We start from the raw sequence: 9,310 nt of genomic DNA on the forward strand, positions 1-9,310 counted from the left end.
GCATGACATTTGATCTACAAGGATATCAGAAAGGGTGAGCTTTGTGTTATGCTACTCTCGTCATGTCACACTATGAGAGAGAGGAGAGAGAGAGAGATGTAGGGAGTTAGAGAGACGTAGGAAGAGATAGAGAGAGAAATGTAGGGAAAGAGAGAGAGAGATGTTGGGAGGGAGAGAGATGTAGGGAGAAAGAGAGAGAGAGATGTCGGGAGAGAGAGAGAGAGAGATGTAGGTAGAGAGAGAGAGAGATGTAGGTAGAGAGAGCGAGAGAGAGATGTAGAGAGAGAGAGAGAGCCCTAGGAAATGCTGTATGTAATGGGGACGTGCAGGAACATTATGGCATGGCTTATCTTATAGGCCATATGCTGCTGAACCAGACAGACAACCCCAGGGGAGCAGAGGAGGCAGGAAGCTGGTCACAATCCCAGATGTAGCACATTGTCCATATGCTCTTTGTCTCATTCTCTTTCTCTGTTTCTTTCTATCTCTACAGCTCTTAACTTCTTTCTGTCTTACTTTCTTTCAGCCTCTTCTTTCAGTGTCTCTTCAGTGTGTATTTTTTTGTAGTTGACATACAGAAAGCAGCACATCGTTCCTTGAATACTTCTTTCTCGCCTTCCTGTTCGTCTCCATATATCTCCTCTTCTGGTTTCCTCTGCCCCACTATTATTTTGGCCTCTATCTCACTCAAATCTATTTCGCTTTTCTTCTTCATTCCATCTCTTTTCTCCTCTTCTTCCCTCTGCCTTGATAATTCAAAAGTGTTTTTCTTCCCAGCTGTTTGTCTGCCGGACTGGCTGCTTCTGGAGTAATGGCCTTGATTGAACCCTGAGGTGCTAGGCGAAATAGTAGACAGTCCAGCGAGCAGCTGTTCGTCCAGGACCATTACTGTTTTTGAGCCTGATTGTCAGACCATTTATCCAGCCGGGGCTCTGAAAGAGAGAGAGAGAGAGAGAGAGAGAGAGAGAGAGATAGAGAGAGGAAATAGAGATACCAACATCAAGAACCAAAACTTTTAGCAGCAGCCGAGAAAAAAGGGAGTACCTCCAGTGGCGGTCCGTGCATTTCACGACTAGGCCTTCAGCGATGTCCTACCTACACGATGTTAAACTGAGTGAATCCACCTACTAATACCATCATTATGACGCCATGGCTCTCGAACCATTATATTTATACAGAAAGGCAGTATAAGTGAGCATTGCATCACCTTAACATAGTCGAGTACAACAGACTTTATTAATATTTCCGGAGGATTTAAAATCAATACACCCGTATTAACAATACATTAAGAGTAGTAAACTCTCAGTTATATGATCGCTTGGATATTACTGTCACAACTTAAAAATAAAAGGCGATTTTCAGGGATTAGTCTACAAAGTTTTATTAAGTCCACCGAAAGTAGCCTATGTGAGCTGTAACAAGTTTGTCCACTAAACATCGCATTGTCCCACCTGCAAAGCAGTTTCATTAAACTTCCCATCCTCACGATATCCAGTTTTTCTTGAAAGTTCCGTCTTGAAAATGGCGTTGTAATTGTATCAAAAACTGGAATTATCAAGTTGGTGTAAACTAGTTTATTTGAGTTGGTTAATGTAATTATATTTAGTCTTACCAATTGAAACAACTAGCATAATAAGCATTGAAACCGATGTACGTCGTTTTCGCATTAGCCAGCTAAACTGAGCACTGAAGCACTGCACCGGTCTGCCTCAGTATCCAATCAAAGGACGTTTACGTGTCACATTCAACGCGAGGAAAGAAATCTTCCGGGCCTTCTAGAAGGCCCAGTGTCGCCAACTCGAAATCTGATTGGTTGTCACAACTGTCTGTTTCAGTTCATTCAACTTAAATGAACTGAAACAGCCAGTTGTGATAACCAATCAGATGTACACGGGCCTTCAATGTGAATTCTGAAGGCCTCAGGGAAGATTTCTGCTCTCGGGGAAGGTTTCTTGGAGCGTGGCAACACATGATAGCTGAAATATGATTGGATGAAAGCTCGTAAATTAACAACGCTGGAAGCTATGAAATGAAGATAATGGACTATGGGGAATAATTTAATACATATTTATGAAAAGAAAATATTATTTATTTTATTACATTTATTTTCTGATGATGTTTAGGCCAGCAGAGAAGGCCTTGAAGGCCCTGACGGACCACCACTGAGTACCTCGCATGCAATGGTGGACGCTCACAGCATGGAAGGCTGTTTAGTTTTAATGGTAGATGAAAAATTAGTGAACCGTTTATACGGCCTTTGCTCATTTTTTTACTGTGTCTTTATTTTTATGTTAATGCCCAATGTTGGGTGCCAGCAGTTTGATGTATGTCAGGGGGGTGGTGCAGGGTGGTAAAGGGGAGGGGGGGGGGGGGGGAGGGGGGGCAAGGAGGCAATGCCAGAAACCTCTTGCTCCAGGAGGCCAAGTGGTTTCCATGTTGTCCATAATTTGCTTGCATGCTGTTAATTCCCTGGCTTGAATGTTGACAGGCCCATCTCTATCATTACAAATGTCCTGGGCACCGACCTCAAAGTGTCACACATGCCCACTCAAACTCACACAGAGAGACAGACACGCAAACACACAGGAGCACATTAATATTCCCCAAAACAGACCAATGCATGGACACACACACACACACACACACACACACACACAGCCACACAGAGAGAAGTGTGCTTACACACAAACTGACGCCTACAGTTCCAAACCACAGTTTCATAGTCACCAGTTCCCCTTCTTTTTCTCTGCCCAGTTTAGTGAGTAAAAGCTTGGCTCCCTCTGTGCCCATGAAGAATCATTGCCGTGTCTCACACAAACTGTGAAAAGAAAGTTGTTGCAGTCATGACAATTACATCACAGCCATGTTTGTGATTGCATACAAATATTAATAAAAAAATAAGAATAAGACAGTGTTTGTTAATAACAAAATCTAGTGCCTACCACAGTGGGTCTGTGACAGTGACAATTGCATTTCCTTGCATTTTTTTAATGTAAGTATCATTTCTTATTCTAAGTAAGCTCATTAGTTTCTGATGTTACAACTTAAGTATTGATTTTTTTAACTTAAAGCCTAACAAAGTTTGTGGGGACCTTTCTATCCGTAATGTTTGAAATATCAGCCAACTTTAAATCACTTTGGATTTTATTTGATATACAGTATTTATTTGTTTTGCATGGGCAGGGGGTGGGGGGGCATTAGCAACACCATGATGACTGTACTGTAAGTGCATCTGAATACAAGCATCTGCTTAATAAATAAATGCAGATGTTAAGTGCAACTAACTATTTGATTCCCCAGACGCTTTTGTCCGGGAGGCGACTAGACACACTGAATGAAATATGAAAATGCACACATAAAAAACACAATGTGTTTAAAGCACATTGTGTCTATGTATGCTATATGAAATGCAGTGGCGGTCCGTGCATTTCACGACTAGGCCTTCAGCGATGTCCTACAGTGTACCTACACGATGTTAAACTGAGTGAATCCACCTCCTAATACCATCATTATGACGCCATGGCTCTCGAACCAGTATATTTTATACAGAAAGGCAGTATAAGTGAGCATTGCATCACCTTAACATAGTCGAGTACAACAGACTTTATTAATATTTCCGGAGCATTTCAAATCAATACACCCGTATTAACAATACATTAAGAGTAGTAAACTCTAAGTTATATGATCGCTTGGATATTACTGTCACAACTTAAAAATAAAAGGCGATTTTCAGGGATTAGTCTACAAAGTTTTATTAAGTCCACCAAAAGTAGCCTATGTGACTCAATGTTAAGTTTAACAAGTTTAACAAGTAACATCGCATTGTCCCACCTGCAAAGCAGTTTCATTAAACTTCCCATCCTCACGATATCCAGTTTTTCTTGAAAGTTCCGTCTTGAAAATGGCGTTGTAATTGTATCAAAAACTGGAATTATCAAGTTTGTGTAAACTAATTGATTTGAGTTGGTTAATGTAATTATATTTAGTCTTACCAATTGAAACAACTAGAAGAATAAGCATTGAAACCGATGTACGTCGTTTTAGCCAGCTAAACTGAGCACTGAAGCACTGCACCGGTCTGCCTCAGTATCCAATCAAAGGACGTTTACGTGTCACGTTCAACGCGAGGAAATAAATCTTCCGGGCCTTCTAGAAGGCCCAGTGTCGCCAACTCGAAATCTGATTGGTTGTCACAACTGTCTGTTTCAGTTCATTCAACTTAAATGAACTGAAACAGCAAGTTGTGATAGCCAATCAGATGTACACGGGCCTTCAATGTGAATTCTGAAGGCCTCAGGGAAGATTTCTGTTCTCGGGGAAGATTTCAAGGAGCGTGGCAACACATGATAGCGGAAATACGATTGGATGAAAGCTCTAACATAAATGAACAACGCTGGAAGCATGAAATGAAGATAATGGACTATGGGGAATCATTTAATACATATTTATGAAAAGAAAATATTAAAATTAAATTTATTTTATTACATTTATTTTCTGATGATGTTTAGGCCAGCAGAGAAGGCCTTGAAGGCCCTGACGGACCGCCACTGATGAAATGTGCTATACAAATAAACTTGACTTGACTTGACTTGACAATGCAGTCGCACTAGACCAGCAGATCGTCCAGACACAGCACCACCGCAAAAGGCCATAAAAAATAAACACACAAAACAAAGCAATGTGTTTCACGTGTGGCATGTTTGCTGTTTGTCCTCTGCTGTCCGTCATGTTCTTGCGGACTCCAGTGTCAGAATGAGGTAAGTGGAGTTGATTCTGGGCGAGAGCTGTGCACTGTAGTCGCGCTGCCTCCATTACCAATTCCTGCTGTCTCCAGACATGATTAATGGATCAGTGGATCACTCGCCTGGACTAACAGCAGCGTGCTCCATCACATGTCTTGGCCCCATCGCTGGAAAAGTGTGTTTGTGTTCAAAAATAGCCATGTGAATAAAAGTGCTTGACAAGGGTGGGGTAAGTTTGTGTGTGTGTGTGTGTGTGTGTGTGTGTGTGTGTGTGTGTGCGAATGTATGAGTGTGTGTGTATGTTTTTCTGACTCATATGATACAGCAGGAGAGTGGGGAATACTGTGTTCAATTAGAGCCTCACATCGTCCACAAACTCTGTTTTGGAAATCCTGAATTTCTCAGTTTTTTTCCCCTCTTGTTGTCATGTTGCTCTTTTGAGAAGAAGTCTTTGACGGATGAGCTGCGGTCCGAAGGAAATTCCCTAATCCGATTTGGCAGGGAATTCCCCCATTTTGAAAAAAGAGAGAGACAAAGAGGAATAGGTTTTTGAGGGATGACCTGAGAGAAAAGGAGAAAAGGATGGAAAGAGGAGAAGATCGGAAGAGTAAAAGCATGAAGAGTGCCTGGCGCTGAGAAGGGATGGCCCACAGAGAAAGAAAGAAAGACAGAGAGAGAGAGTAAGGGAGAGAAAGAGAGGGGGAGAAAGGGAGAGAAAGAGAGGGAGAGTAAGGGAGAGAAAGAGAGGGGGAGAAAGAGAGAGGGGGGAGAAAAAGAGGGAGCAGATCGATGTCCCCTCTCTCTTGTCCTGCTGATTTGTCCGCCGGCCAGTAGGGCATCCTATGGAGATGTGATGGTCTTAGCAGGCTCTTGTCTCCACATGGGTTCTCTCAGCACACTGGTGAGCTAGCCTGGGCCTGTGGGTATTCTGCCCTGACATGACATATTACGCAAACTAGGCGCAGCGAAGATGTACCTCACATAGAATCTCCCAAAGGCGTAAAAGTGAAACCCTCTCGGCCATTAAGAATGCCACACTCTCCATCTTCACCTCTCCATTCATTTCATGTCTCTCTCTGCCTATTTAAATGTTGGACAAAAATAAAAGGCATTGTGGCTGCATCTGCAGTTCCATAAAAAGTCCAGTGTCTGCTTATTTAGTCATCTTGTTGGTTTGCCTGTTTTAGTATTCTACAAGCTGTCATAACCGGATTTTTAAGGAACTTTGTGAAGCTTTTCAGATTATGCCTGTTGCAAGCTTTTCCGTGTTCACTTTGAAGCTTGTCAACAGAACGCATTGTCAACAAGTGCACATCTGTTTCTATTCAAGTGGATGCAGTCCATAAATAAATAAAAGTCAATATAAGACTGCACTAACAGCGTATGTTTATACGTTCCCCTTAAACATTTTTCTATCCCGTCTGCAACACATTTAAAATAAAACTGAATTATTTGACCACATAAATGTTGCAATGTGCCTACGATGTGAAGGCTAATTCAAAACAAGGAATATACAAAAGCGCCGTGACTTTAAGTAAAGACACTGGTTCACCCAAACAGATGTTTTACAGAAATGTGATGTATCTTCTCAGTATATCATCTTCTTTGTCTCCAGATGCCCCCACTTTGAGGACAATGTTGTGGATCACAGAAGGAACAGCCAATCAGATCAGTTTAATGTGAATACCACAATGTCATGGTTGTCTAGTGCTTTAAATGAAACCCAAAACATGTTTTCCTCTTCACATTTGGACGCCTTTAAAGCACTGATCTAATCAAACTGGGTTCCAAACACAGGCCTACAGAACATTTGAATTGGACATATGCTATGCTGTTCCTATCAAAAGGGTCTACAAGACATTCTTTAAGCCCAAAAGTACAATATATGATCAGTTATACAATCATTTTGGGGGAAACGACCTCATCCTTCATATTCTGAAGTGAGTGATGTGTCATCGTATTCTGTGTAGTATGGTCAAGGGAAATCCACCTGAATGAACCCTTATGTGATGAGTATAAGCACTCGATTAAGTACGTGCCTAATATTAGAGTGATTTGTGGTTAAATATGGCAACATATACAGGCATACAAAACTATGCAGTATTTTGTTTACATTGCTTGTATTCCTTACACACATCCACTCTTTCTCTTAGTACCAGGGTTCTCAGTTTCCATGCACTGACAGTGTGAAGGAAAGACAACTGTTTTTTTTTTTATCACAAGTTTACATCACGTGTTCACTGGTTGCAAATCAATCTAATTCAGTACTTATTGTAGTTGTTTCTGAAGAGAGGGAATTATTTCCCATAAACAATGAACCTTCTCTCACACACACACACGCACACACACACTCTCACATGCACACACATACAGATACACTCACTCAATCAGATGTATGTATTGTTTTTATGGAGGCCCACTGACTACCAAGCGCCCCAAATCACATGCAGTTTCCCCGAATCTCTTTGGCCTACAAGGAATGCACTCACAAACACACACACACAAAGAGAAAGAGGGATAGAGAGAGAGAGATGAACACATTTACACACATACGAAACATTACGTAAAGCAATTCCATACTGTTTGGTTAGGCCGCCGTGCGTTAGCACTGCATGTTTTCGTCCTTCGTGATGAATTGGTGTGGCTCACCGAGAGCGAAACTGTGCACACATTCTTCTCCGCTGCTTGGGTTTCACTAAAGGTTCACACAACTTCAGACTGGCAATGGACTACAATACACACCGCGTTATAAAATATGGAACATCTGGACCTTCATAGGACAAATTATTGAGAAGATGCATGGTTTAATCACACTGAATCAGAGTGGCCCACATCCATCCTCATCATCTAGAACTGTCATCTTAATTGTTGTCTGTCCTTATGTATTTGCCTGCAGTGTGTTTTAGCAGTCCACAGGCTAAAGCTACATTTATGGGTGGCTGACTGGCTCAGCTGGCAGAAATCCATTTTGTGTCTGAGATTCAGACAAGACTTATGTTGAATTACAAGGTAAAGGTTTTAGGACGACTACATTTTTGTCAACATTTTGAATACTGGGTTGGGGGTACAGCCATTGAGCATTGCACTATTGCAAACTTGCAAAATCCTTGAAGGTCACTGCAAAGGTTTTACATTGTTTTTACAGCAATTCTTTTCCAGAACTTCAAACCATGACCAGTTTTGATTGATGTTTCTAAGCATCACAACTCTGCAAAAAGACATGCATGGAGAGTAGACACTACATACCATGGTGTCTCCATTCCCAATAGTTACCCTTGATGGGCCCATGTTTAACACATCCACATTTTATGTTTCCTTAAAGAACGCTTACACAATCAAGTTGGCTGTCATTTCCAAATTCGATAATGAGATCAAACACTGTTGAGAAAACCTTAATTTTAGTGGCTTCTTCCCCCTAAGTCTCTCTCTTTCTCACACACACATCAGACGTTTCTTCTTGTCTTTCTTTTTCTTTTTCTTCCCCACTTCTCACAGCTGGATACATCTCCTATCTGCGTGAAAGTTCCACCTCAAAGTGACATTAGTTGTTATGCCCAGGCTATAACTTTCTCTTGGAAAGCTAATAAAGACATGGAGAGCCATTTTGAAGTTTTCATGGGATTTCTTTCCTGGCCCTGTGGTTTTCAGAGAATGTCCCTGTGTTGAATTTGGCTCTCAGAAAACTCTCTCTGTAGGTCTGGAAAACTGTGGTAATCCATGTATTTCTGTTGATTTTTCTAATTGGGGCTGCGGTTCGGCACAGACGGGGAGCGAGAGAATGCACCAGAATGGGAGCGCACCGCGAGCTGCCTGGCTTGGCGGTGGTCAAAGTCCCACAGGTCACCCTGTCACCGAAAGAAATGGTTGGTCGAGCATAAAAAGAATTATAGCTTTCACCTAATAGTACGCCTTTGCTAAAATAACGGCAGTTAGGCAGACTTTGGGCTGTTAAAGTCCAAGCCATGCTGGATTATGAAGCAAGCAGAAAAGAATGGCTATTACACCAGGAGACTTTTGTTTTTTATAAAAAAGGAAACAGAACTTTCAACTTTATTCAAATAGATACAGACATGTAATAAGATACAAACATGTAATAATGCATCAAAAAACCAGCATCAAGTTACAAAAAGTAAAAAACTAAAAATTAGGGGTAAGCACCTTTCTGCCATCCATAGAACAGAAGGAGTATTTCTGTACAATCACAACAAGGACAATTTTCTTTTGCTTCTTATTGGAAAAACAAGAAAACATAGTTTCAAAATTGAAAACAAAGTTGAGTCCATTTCATCCAACAAATACAGACACACCTGGACATGACTTACATCTGAGGTGCTGCTCATTCGCTGATGTACACACTGATGCAGAAAGGATTAGTAAACTTTAACTTGAGTTTTTTTGTCTTGTACATTTGCAAAAAAATATTTCTTCTCCATATACATATAAATACATTTATGCTGTGCAAATTGCAAGTGTGATGTTCTCCAAACTGCTGCTAGCCCAGTATACCAAAGCTAACAATGGAGCACATGGTACAAGACTTTCACTCTCTGCTGTGTGTTTGTGTGCGT

The sequence above is a fragment of the Sprattus sprattus genome, assembly GCF_963457725.1.
Source record: "Sprattus sprattus genome assembly, chromosome: 3".
In the NCBI taxonomy this organism is placed as follows: Eukaryota; Metazoa; Chordata; class Actinopteri; order Clupeiformes; family Clupeidae; genus Sprattus; species Sprattus sprattus.